Source organism: Gigantopelta aegis, unplaced genomic scaffold (genome assembly GCF_016097555.1).
Source record: "Gigantopelta aegis isolate Gae_Host unplaced genomic scaffold, Gae_host_genome ctg2757_pilon_pilon, whole genome shotgun sequence".
Classification (NCBI taxonomy): Eukaryota; Metazoa; Mollusca; class Gastropoda; order Neomphalida; family Peltospiridae; genus Gigantopelta; species Gigantopelta aegis.
The window spans coordinates 33,174-41,384 of NW_024533024.1; the positions used below are offsets into that span (position 1 = coordinate 33,174).

Below are 8,211 nucleotides of genomic sequence, written 5' to 3' on the forward strand. Positions count from 1 at the left end.
AGTGGAAACAGGTTTGTTAGAGAAGTAAGTTAATACTTTAATGTATTCTTGTCACTTTACAACTTGCAATGTCAATGTTGGATCAAGTACTCTAATGTATAGTAAGTTTTTAACAACATCTTCTCTAGCGTCACCACTGGATCAAAACTCCAGTTTGTTTGTAACAGTCAAAAAGTTTTTAACAACATCTTCTCTAGCATCACCACTGGATCAAAACTCCAGTTTGTAACAGTAAGTTTTTAACAACATCTTCTCTAGCATCACCACTGGATCAAAACTCCAGTTTGTAACAGTAAGTTTTTAACAACATCTTCTCTAGCATCACCACTGGATCAAAACTCCAGTTTGTAACAGTAAGTTTTTAACAACATCTTCTCTAGCATCACCACTGGATCAAAACTCCAGTTTGTAACAGTAAGTTTTTAACAACATCTTCTCTAGCATCACCACTGGATCAAAACTCCAGTTTGTAACAGTAAGTTTTTAACAACATCTTCTCTAGCATCACCACTGGATCAAAACTCCAGTTTGTAACAGTAAGTTTTTAACAACATCTTCTCTAGCATCACCACTGGATCAAAACTCCAGTTTGTAACAGTAAGTTTTTAACAACATCTCCTCTAGTGTCACCACTGGATCAAAACTCCAGTTTGTAACAGTAAGTATTTAACAACATCTCCTCTAGCATCACCACTGGATCAAAACTCCAGTTTGTAACAGTAATTTTTTAACATCTTCTCTAGCGTCACCACTGGATCAAAACTCCAGTTTGTAACAGTAACTTTTTAACAACATCTTCTCTAGCATCACCACTGGATCAAAGACTCCAGTTTGTAGCGGTAAGTTTTTAACAACATCTTCTCTAGCGTCACCACTGGATCAAAACTCCATTTTGTAACAGTAAGTTTTTAACAACATCTTCTCTAGCATCACCACTGGATCAAAACTCCAGTTTGTAACAGTAAGTTTTTAACAACATCTTCTCTAGCATCACCACTGGATCAAAACTCCAGTTGTAACAGTAAGTTTTTAACAACATCTCCTCTAGTGTCACCACTGGATCAAAACTCCAGTTTGTAACAGTAAGTTTTTAACAACATCTCCTCTAGCATCACCACTGGATCAAAACTCCAGTTTGTAACAGTAAGTTTTTAACAACATCTTCTCTAGCATCACCACTGGATCAAAACTCCAGTTTGTAACAGTAACTTTTTAACAACATCTTCTCTAGCGTCACCACTGGATCAAAGACTCCAGTTTGTAGCGGTAAGTTTTTAACAACATCTTCTCTAGCGTCACCACTGGATCAAAACTCCATTTGTAACAGTAAGTTTTTAACAACATCTTCTCTAGCATCACCACTGGATCAAAACTCCAGTTTGTAACAGTAAGTTTTTAACAACATCTTCTCTAGCGTCACCACTGGATCAAAACTCCAGTTTGTAACAGTAAGTTTTTAACAACATCTTCTCTAGCATCACCACTGGATCAAACCTCCAGTTTGTAACAGTAAGTATTTAACAACATCTCTCTCTAGCATCACCACTGGATCAAAACTCCAGTTTGTAACAGTAAGTTTTTAACAACATCTTCTCTAGCATCACCACTGGATCAAAACTCCAGTTTGTAACAGTAAGTTTTTAACAACATCTTCTCTAGCGTCACCACTGGATCAAAACTCCAGTTTGTAACAGTAAGTTTTTAACAACATCTTCTCTAGCATCACCACTGGATCAAACCTCCAGTTTGTAACAGTAAGTATTTAACAACATCTCCTCTAGCATCACCACTGGATCAAAACTCCAGTTTGTAACAGTAAGTTTTTAACAACATCTTCTCTAGCATCACCACTGGATCAAAACTCCAGTTTGTAACAGTAAGTTTTTAACAACATCTTCTCTAGCGTCACCACTGGATCAAAACTCCAGTTTGTATATGTTTGAGAAGAATTCTACTGTTAAAGAAGCAAGTATTTTCAATTATTATATCATTTTTCTCTCTAAGAATTTAATCAATCAAGTCCAAAGACATTTCCCAAGTACATTATATTAATTCATATCTCTTCTCTTTCCCAACAGTGTGGGCAACAATGTAGTATTACCTCCACGTGGTGTTGCCTGGGGTCTCAATTGTCCTTTGATGAGGACTTTGAGATGCTAAATGTACTACATCATAGACTTATAGTGTGCTGTTGAACATATTTATTTCATTTTGTGTAGGATTGTCCTGAATTGGTTCTGATCTTGTCAGCATATGAAGTCTACTAGTAATTTATTGATTTTTTTGTCCTCTTAGCTCTGTTGCCTGCCTTCATCTTTAATGGATCAATGATGGATGAACGGATAGTCATCAGAACAAAAGGAAACCAATGAATCAATGGACAACAAATGGACAAATAGTTCTCTCATAATAATAATAAAACTTTATTTTTAAGTGAAAAATTTTATTTTTTTAACTGTTAAAAAAACTGTTTGTCTCGCACAGAACACATCGTGTTATAGAATTATTTAAAGGAACAAAACTTATCTTAAAACTATTTAAAACCAATCATTCCTTAATCCTTTACTAATACATTTGTCAAACTACATCATTATGATCTAATATTTTCAAAATAAGTTTCATTGTTTCCATGATGATATATAAACATTATTTTTTAGATCGATTTGTTGATTTCTTTGATTTAGGATCAGCTGTTGCCTCTGGTAAATCAATTTCTATAGTACGAGGTTGTTTAGTGGGCGGAGCTAGAGAAGGATCCACATTCTCATCAGTTACTTGTCTCTTTCTGACATTATCAGAGGGTAAATCATTAAGACTTGGCTCCAATTGACCCCAACCTGGTTCCTCTGGTTCTTCAACTTCAGGAGCATAAGGTAACCAATCAAGTGGAGATTCACTATCTTCTTCACTGCTACGAAATGCAGGTATCTCTGGTGTTTCAGTAACATCAATGTCTAATTCATCATCCGCTAACTCTCCTGTCTTTTCGTGTGTAATAGACTTATCTTCATCTTCAATATCAAACTCACTCTCTCTCTTCATATTCTTCATTTTCATCTAATTCTTTAAAATTAGGAGCATATGCACTCCACAATTCAGTCTGAGCATGTGACCATATATTGACTACACCATTAGATACTGAGAGGATTATAGGACGGACTGGATGCCATACGACATCAAGTAGACACTCCCCCTTAGGACCTGTTAACATTTGACTAAGTTACCAGTAGCTTTGTCCCATATATACAATTCATGTTGACGATGTGAACCAGCACAGATATAATCACCATCGCCTATAAATAGATGTGATAGAACTAGTACTTGTAATGTTCTACTGTATTACCTGAAAATGTGCATTTTTTTCCATTGCATTCTATTAACATTATCTTGTAAACGTTGTAATGCATCTACTTCTATTTCTACATCATTTTCTCCTGTTTTAGGACATCTTCCATATCAAATACTCTCATTACACGATCTGCTCCATTGATAAAAAATTACTACCTCGACGAGCAAATTCAATTGATTTTATAGTAACAGCTGTAGCACCTCCAGTGAATACACGAAATGTCTTGAGAATTTTGAAACTTTTAACATCAATAACAATAACCTAAAATGAATTATAACGACAACATGAGCTAAGAACCACACCCATTTAATTACCTTGCCTTTTGAACTCCCTAATACAATTAATTTACCATGACGATCAAATGAAGCTGACATGTTTGCCTCTGGTTCTCCATCTGTTGGTAAAGGGGTGTGGTCAGGATCATCCCCTTTAAGAGAGACTATTGTTGGTACATGCTTCATTGGACAGACAAGGAACATGTTCCGATTACGCGGGTTAAATTGGACCTTCATTACAGGAGAGGGAACCTCAGCCGAAGATCTACCTCACCTGAGATTACATCCCATAGGATAACGTTCCAATCCGTTGCTGAGCTAAGGAGTTTGCGGCCACTCCTGTTCCAACTTAGCGATGTAATAGGATGTATATGACTGCTAAACTGACGGGCTATACCACGTGTCATAAAATCCCATACAGTAATACGTCCATCATTGCAACCTACAGCTAACATAGTACCTCTCCTGTTGAATTGAGCGACAACAGCTTCGCTACCAGAGTCTAAGATCCCGTCATTATGTTCTGGATAGCTATGATCAAACGTTCTCAGTAATTCTAAGTTCATTGTTTCACCTTTTACACGAAATGTAGTAAGTATACGGAGTCCAATCTAAATTGCTTTTTCCTATTACGTTTCTATACAAATTTCAGAACGTTTCGTTCACGTCAGGAAATGTAAATCACGTGGAAATAATCCATAGTCACAACAAAAACAAACAAATAATAAAATTGAAATAGTTTTAAAATTTATTTCACTGGAAAATATTTCAACATTAAAGTTGAGTATGCCTCTTCATCTTTTACCGTTCTTGTAACAAATATAATACGTTCTATTTTATCACAATTTTCATCAGTCAACAACCATTCACGTACAGTACTCAATACAACATTAGCAGCCTCAGCACTAGGATAACAGTACTGACCAGTACTGATACAAGGAAAGGCAACAGTCTTTATATTATGTTGTAGACATAACTTAAGAGAATTACAGTAACAACTCCTATATAAAGACATTTTAAATACATTAAAAATTTATCCATTAAAACATACCTAAGTTTATCAGCTCTATCTTTATCTTTACCTGCTGGTCCAACAGTATGGATAACATGTCTAGCAGGGAGGTCATATCCCCCAGACAATTTAGCTTCACCCACGTCACATCCTCCAAGACGCACACACTCCTCTAGCAGACACCAACCAGCCCCAGCATGAATTGCACCATTAACTCCTAATATTTAACAAATTAATAGAATTATTATTAACACTGTTATTAGTTAAATACCTTTCCCTGAAGTGAGCCAGCAATTTGATGCATTTACAACAGCATCAACTTCAATGTGAGCTAAGTTACCTCCAGCTAAAAGAGACACTTTATCCTGTAGAGGTGGAGTTGATGATACTTGACATTGTTCAGCTAATAGTTGTAGATCAAACCTTTCTACAAGAGAACAGACAATGATCCATTTACTGATGTTCTTACCTCTTAATGTTAAAACAGTCTCGTCCAATATCAAATCTCTTTGTAAAGTCTGGAAAATGATATAATACTTCATATTCCTGAGCTGTCACTGACCAAGGAGGAATGACTTGACCATTATGACTGGGTCCAGATAGAGCGTTAATATCTTTAGCCATTGATTATTGCAGAATGAAGCCCCGCCCATTTCCATATAAGGAATGAAGCGGTGATGGAGAGTATTGTAGAGGGTAAAGAGTCTCTATGGACACGAGGGCAGTTTATACTAAATAACAATCTTTTATCCACACCAAGACGTGTTCTTATCTCTCCATCAAAGGAAGTAGGACACTTGTGTCACTTCTCTAATGTATCATGTATTGCTGTATGTAAACGTGGCTGTCTACAAACTCGACCTGTTGATAAAGAATCATTTCAAGTTCCATCATACGAGAATTTGCCGATATCCTAATGTTATTTTAGCTGAATGTCATCTAAAAGACCCGTTAGATGACTCCGCCCATTTGGTACAATCCAATACCTTCCTGAGGTCTACTATTCTCTCCATGTTTGTGCAAACTTTTTACAAAAATTATAGCTTTTATAATAATGAAATCGTTTGGGTTCCGTTCTTCAGAACCTTACCCATTGGATAAAATATATTTAACCCTTTCAAGTGACAACAGTCTTGCCCATACACCTAACACATGCATCCAGGACACATTGTCACAAATCTATCAACATTGTAATGATACGACAACAATATTTCATCAACGCTTTAAATTTCTACATCAACTCTCAACAAACAATAAACAAACAACTCCTGAGGAAGACTTTCTATTATCAAATTATGACAGTTCATGTAATCCTTCTGATCTCTTACCTCCTGTGGTATTTGATGTTCTTGGAACCACACCCTTTTTACAAGGGAAGTTAACATCAGAGACGCATATCATTGTAGTATCATCGAGTGACAGTTCAGAGGAGAGTACAGTTATTGAGAGCATTGAGAAGACAGAGGATATTGAAGATGATGATGATGTTTTATTTCATGATGCTTCATCTACTGTACAACGTTATAATTCAGACTCAAGTAGAGTGCGTTCTGTATCTCTCTCTCGTCAGCGTCTGATCTCAAATTTGATGTAAGTGGACCTTTCGAGCCTCCAATAGAAGAGAACCCACCAATGTCTTTATCACAGGTTCCAAATCAACCTTCACGTTTTAATCTTAGAAGCTATTCCAGCCACAAGTTACTATCGACTGCAATATCATTTATACTTTTACCTAAAGAACAGGCTCGTCAATTTCATATGTTTGACTTGCAAAAATGTTTTAATAAAAAACCTACTCTGCTAGCCCCTGCTCATTCTCGTACTCACTCCATTAAAAGATATGGTCATACAACTTAACAATGATCTTGTTAAAAGGAATGAGAAGAGCAACAAAGAGATGTCTGGATGGGCTGGAGTATGAGAAGACATTTAGCAATAGTTAGAGTTACGGTAATGAACGTGAGTTGGAGATGTTGTTACTCAATTAAGTCTCGGTCGATCTTACACTATAAATGAATTAAGTGCAGCTTATCTACATCCAGAACTATTTTTTACTTTATTTCCTGAGACTCTCTCTCTAAACTCCTCGACGTTATTTGATAGAGATAGAGGTCAGTTTTTTAAATAGTATATCTATTTTAATATTTTTTACAGAATATGATGACCACACACCAATCTCTGGTATTGACAATGTCCCATTAAATTCCAGTATTAAATCCAACCCATTTACTAGTAAGTGACAACCATGACTCATAATGACATCATATCTAAATATAGTACCATCTCAATTTCCAGCTGGTGTTATAGAACGTATTGATACAGTCTATTTATCAATAGCTGGTACTATTAAATTACATATCCTTTAGAACTAAAAAAACTCATTAAAGAATATCTTATGGAAACACAGAACAAGTAATAATAATGACATCATTATGACATCATCAAATTTCTATTTAGGTTAGTCGTCAATGTTGGTGATGTTTTCAGTTTAGTCACTGATTATGGTAAGATAGTCACATGAATATCACATGACAGTCACATGATATAATTAAGGTCGTTTGATGCTAAGAGTACAAAAGATAGATCCAGAAACAAAGATGGAAGATGGTGGTCTTATCGATGAAAATATTGCCTTTGTAAGCGGAGTTTATTATAACACAATGTTACATGAATGATTTATTCTCTACAGTGTGGTCGCTCACACACTTATCTTCCAATATCTCATCTCTCCTTCACCAACCACACCATTTCATCATACTGGGAGGAGATACGCCCACCTGGTTTAGAGGACTATTGCCACACCCTCTTTTCTCATTTCTTACCCCAATTAACTCCAGGGTAATCTCCCTTGTAACAAGTTCTTTAATACTGTATTAATTATAGGGTACATCCTCAGTCTCGTTGTACCCTCGTCCTAATGTCAGGACCACCTGGAGTTGGTAAAAGGACAATTATTAGAGCTGTGGCCAAACAATGCAGACTTAATGTATTAGAGGTAATTAAAGGGTTGTACCCTCGTCAATATATTATTGTATGATGTCATTATCTCTAGTTCAATTGTTTTGATTTAAATACTGATATTATTGGTAATACTGAAACAAGAATGAGAATATGTGTTTTGATCAAGGTATTTATAACCTGTTTATTATTATTATTATTATTATTAACCCACACCTACTCTATTACTATTAACCCAACACCTACTCTATTACACAGCTGTTATACATGCTCCATGTGTTTTAATATTAAAAGAAATTCAAATCCTAACTAATCCTGGCTCCACCCATGATAAAGAGGAGGAGGAGCCAAGATTAGCAGCTGCTTTTTGAGCGTTTCGTTGCCACGGTATCAGAAGAAAACAAATACAAGGTATATGTCATTGATAATAAATTAATATTAATTTAATTAAATAGCAATTTTCCTGTCATTATTGTGGGGCTTACAACTAACGTCAGATATGTATCCTCTCGTATTCAACAATGTTTCCTTCATGAGATGGTATTGACTCCACCCACATTAGATCAAAGACTGTCAATGATACGCAGTCTCTCTCATCACATACCAGTTAGTGTTGA

At 35.7% G+C, this 8,211-nt stretch overlaps 1 pseudogene; it reads right to left on the reverse strand.

Annotated features, from left to right (window-relative positions):
* Window positions 1–2,646: 2,646 nt before the first annotated feature.
* LOC121391631 lies at window positions 2,647–6,037 on the reverse strand (annotated as a pseudogene).
* Window positions 6,038–8,211: the final 2,174 nt, after the last annotated feature.